We start from the raw sequence: 7,537 nt of genomic DNA on the forward strand, positions 1-7,537 counted from the left end.
AAACCACTTGCCCAGAATCAGATGGGAAACACAATACAAAGTCAAAGACATTGTTGGTTGTTCTTTGTCTAATAATGCTTTCCAGGAGACATTTATATTTGGTTTTTATGTTCATTTGTTTTGTTTTCTATTTTGTTGTTGTTGATTTTACCTCAAAGTTAAGTTTATGTTTATTGTGGCTCATAATTTTGTCTTTTTATGTAATTTCTTTTTTATTTTTATTTATTTATTTATTTATTTATGTATTTATTTATTTATTTATTTATTTATTTATTTATTTATTTTGGTTTTCTTGGTTTTGGTTTTTTCGAGACAGGGTTTCTCTCTATAGCCCTGGCTGTCCAGGAACTCACTCTGTAGACCAGGCTGGCCTCGATCTCAGAAATCCGCCTGCCTTTGCCTCCCAGAGTGCTGGGATTACAGGTGTGCGCCACCACAGCCCGGCCTTTATGTAATTTCTTTTTGTGAATTTGAGTTAGTCTTTGGGATTCTGAGACATTTCTTTATCTTCTTTTAATCTCTTTCTCCTTCATTTTGTCCTATTACAGGATTTTTTGGTTTTTTTTTTTTTTTAATTTCTACTACTACTACTACTAATTATAATTATAATTATAATAATAATGATAACTTAGAAATTTAGTTTATAACAAGAAAAAGAATGAAAGGGTATGGAATGAGTTGAATAATCTCTTTTGTGATTGTCAATTTGCATATATGATTGAACTACCAAAAACACCTTTAAAAGGAAAACTGTTACAGAGAATGTGGCCATGCTTAATCGAGCACTCAAAACACACATGTGAGTTTTTTTCCCTAACGGACTCCTGAAAATTCCCTCTAAGTAGTCAGAAATCAGTCTGACTTTAAAATAGCACTTGCTAGGGAGAATGAAAACTCATCATATAACATAGGGTTATTAAAATGCTGTCACAGGGAGTGATTTGTGTCAAATGCCATCTTTTGCTTTCTTTAAATCTGCAGCATTTTCAGTCTTATTTAACATTTTAATTGGAATTCTGATACATCACTATCGCATTTACCACAGTTTCCTTGTTTTTGCCATTTGATTTTGCTATTTCCTCTCTATTACCATTACCTGACCTTCCTGATCTGTTGCAGTAATCAGAAAGATATCAATTTGATATAATGGAGACTTTTTTTTCCTGTATTTAAAATTAATCCTTTTATTTGTTTACATCTCAGGTGATCCCCCTTCTCCTGTGTCCCCTCCACAGGCTCCACATCCCATCCCACTGTTCTTTTTCCCTCCACCCACTCACCAACTCCCACCTCACTGCTCTAGTCCGGCCGTACACTGGGGCATCGAGCCTCCCTAGGACAAAGGCCTCCCCTCTACTGATGTCAGATAAGGCCATCCTCTGCTACATATGCAGCTGGACCCATGGGCACCTCCCTGTGCACTCTTTGGATGGTGGTTTAGTCCCTGGGAGTTCTGTGTGGCCTGGTAGAAGATATTGCACTTCCTATGGGGTTGGAATCCCCTACAGCTCTTTCAGTCCTCCCCCTGACTCTTCTGATGTGGTCTTGCATTTGTTCAAACAGGAACAGTTCTGGTATAATGTTTTGATATGGACGGTGGCCCCGCCCCTCCACGGGCACCTTTGCCTATCTATTGTTAGTGGTCTCTATGGGTTTGGTCTCCTTTTTTTTTGGATATTTTGGTGACATTATTCCCCTTGGAACCAGGCCTCACTTCCCTGGTTTCTGGGACTTTCTAGACGAACCATCTCTCCTGGGGAATTTGCCATCCTCCAGTGCTACATACTTATATTTCCTGACACTCTGTATTTTTCTCCTGTCTCACCCATTAGCTGATCCTGCCTTCCCTATTTGTATGTATATACATATATATACATACATACATATATACATATACATATATGTATATATATACTTACATACATATATATACATACATATATATAATTGCAAATATAGCTGAATATCTGAATTGAATTTATATATTTAAATTAATTATATTTAAATATATAAACAATATATTGTTTAAATATATATACATAGTACAGGTAGATTGGTATACTATAGTGAATACATAGTATACATTATATATATATATATATATATATATATACACTATAATGAGTGAATGCTATTTGTTGTGCTCTAAAACATATATATATATATATATATATATATATATATATATATATATATATACTCAACAATTATTTATCAAGAGAAACCTCATAGAGGCAGGGAAAAGGGGATACAATAGGAAATTTCAGGAAGGGGAAACCTGGAAAGGAGAAAACATTTGAAATGAAAATAAGGACAATAGCCAATAAAAAAATCATTTCAAAATGACTTAAAATACTGGGTGGTGGTGGTGGTACATGCCTTTAATTCCCTTAGTTGGGAGGCAGAGGCAGGCAGATTTCTGAGTTCAAGTCCAGCCACGTCTACAGAATGAGTTCCAGGACAGCCAGGGCTACACTGAGAAACCCTCTCTTGGGGAAAAAAAAATTAAAAAATCCTGTCTCGAAAAACCAAAACCAAAACAAACCAGTTGTATAGTCTCCTACTGAGTACAGACAATGCTGTCCTCTGCTACATGTGTTCCTGGGGCCATGCACCAGCCCATGTGTGCTGGATTTCTGATTTCTTACAGAAAAATTGCTATGGAGCAGATGAGAAAGGGAAGGCTACCTATGGTTCTGAGACTATCTGTCTCTGTTTACATGCACAGTGGACAACACATCCACACTTCAACTCAACCAATGACATGGATGTGGTATGTGTGTGCGTGTAGATGCCTGTGTGTAGAGGAGAACATGTATGTAGGAGTACATGTGGAATCCAGAGAACAACCTCAGGTGACACAGCGTGACTGCTGTACACCTCCTTTGAACAGGGTCCCTTGATGCCTGGGCCTCACTATTTGGTTAGACTTGCTGGCCTGCAAATGAACTCATCCTTCTGTCTCCACTTCTGCCACGATGCTCAGCATTTTTCACATGAATTCTGGAGATAGAACTCAAGTCCCTGAGACTGTGAGCAAGCACTTCACCCACTGCACCATCTTCCCAGCCCCTGGTGAGCTGTCTTTGCTTCAACGCCCGCATCTGTATTAGATGCTTTTCCTAGACCTCGTACTCTATTTATTTGTCTCTTTTCATTTCTTTACTGTTAAAGTTCGCATCCATAAGTCAATCAGAATGACATTTCTAACATATGCTTGCTTTGATCCCATGTCCTTAGCTCTTCTAGCAACAATACAAATCTCCCTTAAGTGTTAGGTGAGCTGGTTCTAGTTCCAGTCCTTATGTTATAAGCCACACTGCCTTGGGCAAGTTGTTCTAGGACTCTAGCCCTTAGTTACTTCATCTAGTGACAACTGCCTGCATCTGCCTCATCGAGTTGATGCAGATAAGATCACGAAGAGAAAGAACCCTGAGACCTTGAAAGTAGGAAACAAAGGTGGTGGGGGGTTGTGGTGCATGTACACTAGTGGCTCTCACCCCATCCCTCAGATTCTGATTCAGTTAGTGTGGGCTGAAAACTAGGTATTCATTATATTCAAACAAATGCCCCAGGTGATTTCAGTTACAGCCAGAGCCTTGAGCCTCTTGTTTTAATGAGTGTTCTTGGTTTGGAAGAAGAGATAATAAATGAGGCAGTCATAGGCCAGTGCCTGCTTAGTTCCTCACATTTTCTCCTTCCCTATTTCTCTCCTTCCCTTTTCCCCTTTCTCACTTTTTGGCCTGATTGTTTCCTTCCTTTTTCTTTCTTTCTCTCTTCCTCTTTCTTTCTTTCTCTCTTCCTCTCTTTCTCTCTTTCTCTCTTTCTCTCTTTCTCTCTTTCTTTCTTTCTTTCTTTCTTTCTTTCTTTCTCTTCCTTCCTTCCTTCCTTCCTTCCTTCCTTCCTTCCTTCCTTCCTTCCTTCCTTCCTTCTTTCCTCCCTTTCTGCACAAGATCTTGATATATAATTAAAGCTGACCTCAAACTAATCATCCTCCTGCCTCAGCCTCGAAAGGGCTATGATTACAGGTGCGAGGTACCACACCCAACCTCCACTCTGATTTATAACAAGGTCATATCTGAATGAGACTCACATTACTGCTTTTTCTAATCTGCCTTAGAAAGTGATGCGCTCAAAAAATAAGCATCACCTTTTATAAGCCTCCTGTTCTGTAGGATGGAGAGCAACAAGCAGTAAGAGAGGCTGTTTCAGGCTGGAGAGATGGCTCAGACATTGAGAGCAATTGTTGCTCTTGCAGACCATCAGAGGTCAACTCCCAGCACACACACAACTGCTTGCATGTCAACTCCAGGGAATCTGATGCCCTCTTCTAGTCACCACAATTACCTGCACATATGTGCACATGCCCTCACGTATATACACATTCATACAAATGAAATAATTAAAAACGAAAAAGGTTGTTTCTCATTTGTACATGAGGACAAGTATTTGTAGATTTATGTGTATAATTAAATACATGTATAACTTTGTATATGTCTTTACATTTATATTCATGCATACAAGTGTGTGTACTTGTGTGCATGTGTGCACACACAGTTATAATGGATTCAAAGTCCTTTGCATCAATACATTCCCAGAGTTAGGAAAAATGTTACATTCCAATTATAGGCAGAAAATACATGTATTGTAAATTGAACCAAGGACCTTGCACATGCAGAGATAAGCTCTCTACTCCCAAGCAGCATCCCTCACCCCATGAATCTTAGATGTGCAAGCATACATACAATAGTTACCTTTTCTGAGAGCTAGGCATATGAGGTAAGAGGCAGGATACATCATATATTTCGGTCACGTGGCTGTTTCGTTTAAGATCCCATGAACATTAGGTTTAGAGAGAAAGAGAGTAAGAAACATTATTTTCCTGCACACTTATTATCAACATTTATACAAATTGCCTAATTACTTTAGTTAAGATCATCTTATCATTGAGTATATCTAAGATTTCTTCTCTGAAAACTCACGAAAGGCTTGTGCTTTGAGTGGGGTTGGACTAGACTGTGATCAGCTAACACAGTGGGTGCTCAGGAGGGTGTGTGAAGGTTCATCTTCCCACCCCCAACCTCTCATTACACATAGCCACAAAAGCATATCCCCAATACGACCTCATTCTCATCCCTTCAAGAACTCTCCTGTTACAATGTGTGCAAGGCTGCAGGTCATCATGTTAGCAACTTTCCTGTGTTTCCCCCATGCCTATGTAAGAATGCCACTTAAATACCGGTAGAAAATGACTCTTCTAATACAAAGAAGTCAGGTTTCTCACGAGCTAAATCCTTCCACTTGGATTTCTGCTTGGAGGATTTACCCCTCCTGGTGGCAGGGACTGCCTAGGAATTTGTTGAAATTTGAGTTTTCTGCTGGGACAATGGTAAGCTAGCCCTCTGGGCTATCTTGAGAGCACAGTGTCCTTTTCTGAAATCCTAATCTTTCCATACAGCACTTTTGTGGCTGCTCTATGGAGGGCCACCCAGCTTCTTCAGGTCCTTGGTACTTCTGTCTAGACTGACCCTTGTTGCAACAGAAGTGCCAGAGGAGGCAGAGAGAAAGAGATGCATCAATATGTTTTGTTAACTCTTTTCCAAAACAAGATTAGGGTTAAGTAATCACAGTTTAAGTGCAATTTTGGAGAGAGGAATTGAAAAAAAAAAAACTTTCGACAGCCTCAATAATTTTGAATTCAGATATTTAGTCTGTTTCTTCAAGCTTACTTTCAGTTATAAAGAACTGATTTAGGGAAGAGAATGGGCCATATTTAAAGAGCATCCAAGACAAGTTGCTGACTTTAAGTTTCAGGGTTAGCCCAGGAGGATCCCTTCATGGCCAATTGCTCATCATCTCCCATGGAAAAGGAAAGACAGCAAGCACTGCTCATAGATACTTCCCTGTCCCCGGGGCTGTTTGTAGCTTTTTCTAAGGAGGGAAAAGTCTCTGTCACGTTTACTGTAAGGCTGGGTTTTTCCACCCTTACACGTGGGTTTTCCACGTGGGCTCGTGTACAGTCTAGATACTGTACCACTTTCATGAAGAGAACAGAGCTTGGGAAGTTGGGTGTGTTCTTCAGGCATTTGATCACCACCGATTCTACTCTCTCTCCTCCATACTCCACCACGAGACTGGGTGATGTGATGGATGCCATCTGGTAGTTTTTCATATTTCTTAAGCCCCAAGCTAGGATCTGGGGAAACAAGTTAAAGAGAATGGAAGTAAACCTGACACATTACACACACACATACACACACACACACACATGAACACAAACACATGCACACATTTGTGCACACACATGCACACACATACGCATATGGAAAGATCCAATCACAATCACGTTACACAGTGCACAGTACAGTCTTTAGTATGGAGGGATGCACATTTGTCTAAAATACCAGTGCATATTATCTTCAGGTGCCCGTGGACACACAGAGAAAGCAGTTCTGGCCCTTCCCTTTTGTCAGATAGCTAAAGACAAAGCAGCACAGCTGTCAGTGCTGATGAGTCAGTCAGCACCTCTAGATCTCGTCTGTGAACAGGACTCTTGTTATCTACTGTGAGGCAATTTGGAGAACCAAGTGTAAACCTCTTGCATGGTAAGTGACCTTCAAGCATTCCAACCTGGAGTGGCTGTTTGAATCTCCCTGGGTCTGTTTTCCGGAACACCCAGCAAGACAGAGGATAACAATGCTTCCCTTTCAGCATCCCTTCTATCTAGCCACAAGGTTATCAACACCAGCCTGTGTTGCCCTAATTATCTCCCATGTCTCCAATTTCCAGATGCTTCCCTCCCCCTCCCCCCACCCCTGCCTCCTTTGCAAACCTTCTCCTTGTTCACACAGCACTTTCCCTTGGGTTATCCTTTTTTCCTCTGGCGAATTTCCCCCCAAAAGAAATCTCAGAAATCTGCTTCTTGTTGCTTTGTTAAGGTTTCCATTTTCTATGACTATTTCTATGGGTGGGGGGGGGGGGGAGGAGCAGATTTTATAGGAAGTTAGAAACAGCAAGAAAGCACTCAGCATGATGCATGCCCTACATTAATGGCCCTTGCTTTTTCCCACACCCTTTGGTTTGGTCAAGTAGAACTAGGAGAGAACACATACCTCAATGGCAGTGAGCTGAACCACAGGTCTGATCCCCTGAGGGACCATGTACAAGTTTGGTGCTCTCTGAGAGGGGAGGATGGGAAGGTTGGAGCCATCCTGTGAACTAAACGCAGGCTGTCAGCACTTCCCGTTCATTAAGGCAAAGAGTGCCCGGAATGACTGAGATGCTCTAAGCAGTTCCTCAAGGAATCCATGAGCAAGAACAATGCGATACCTTGTTCCTCAGAATCAGCTCTGCCGTGACCAGGATGTTTCCACAGGCCTTGTCTCCATTCATAATGGGATGCCAGAGAAGCTTCGGTGTGATGTCAGTTTCACCAGTGGAGAGCAAATGCTTCGACCTAAAAATTCATCTTTGCCCTAGAGAAGGAGACCACACTCACATTCCTGATCACACAGCTCTGCACACTACTATCATGTCC

The 7,537-nt window shown here is 41.0% G+C and overlaps 1 protein-coding gene and 1 long non-coding RNA gene across 2 annotated transcripts in view; both read right to left on the reverse strand.

Annotated features, from left to right (window-relative positions):
- LOC127687714 (myoferlin-like) overlaps positions 1-7,537 on the reverse strand; it is a 172,738-nt gene that overhangs the window by 92,359 nt on the left and 72,842 nt on the right. The gene's annotated exons all lie outside the window — the stretch shown is intronic.
- Positions 5,958-7,537, reverse strand: part of LOC127687722 (uncharacterized) — a 1,789-nt gene continuing 209 nt past the window's right edge. Inside the window, exons 1-3 of the long non-coding RNA XR_007978500.1 lie at positions 7,330-7,537; positions 7,113-7,218; positions 5,958-6,196 (exon numbers count right to left, since the gene is read on the reverse strand). The exon at positions 7,330-7,537 is cut by the window's right edge and continues 209 nt beyond it. This is a non-coding gene — a long non-coding RNA (uncharacterized LOC127687722). The remainder of the gene's footprint in view (positions 6,197-7,112; positions 7,219-7,329) is intronic.

Source organism: Apodemus sylvaticus, chromosome 6 (genome assembly GCF_947179515.1).
Source record: "Apodemus sylvaticus chromosome 6, mApoSyl1.1, whole genome shotgun sequence".
Taxonomy (NCBI): Eukaryota; Metazoa; Chordata; class Mammalia; order Rodentia; family Muridae; genus Apodemus; species Apodemus sylvaticus.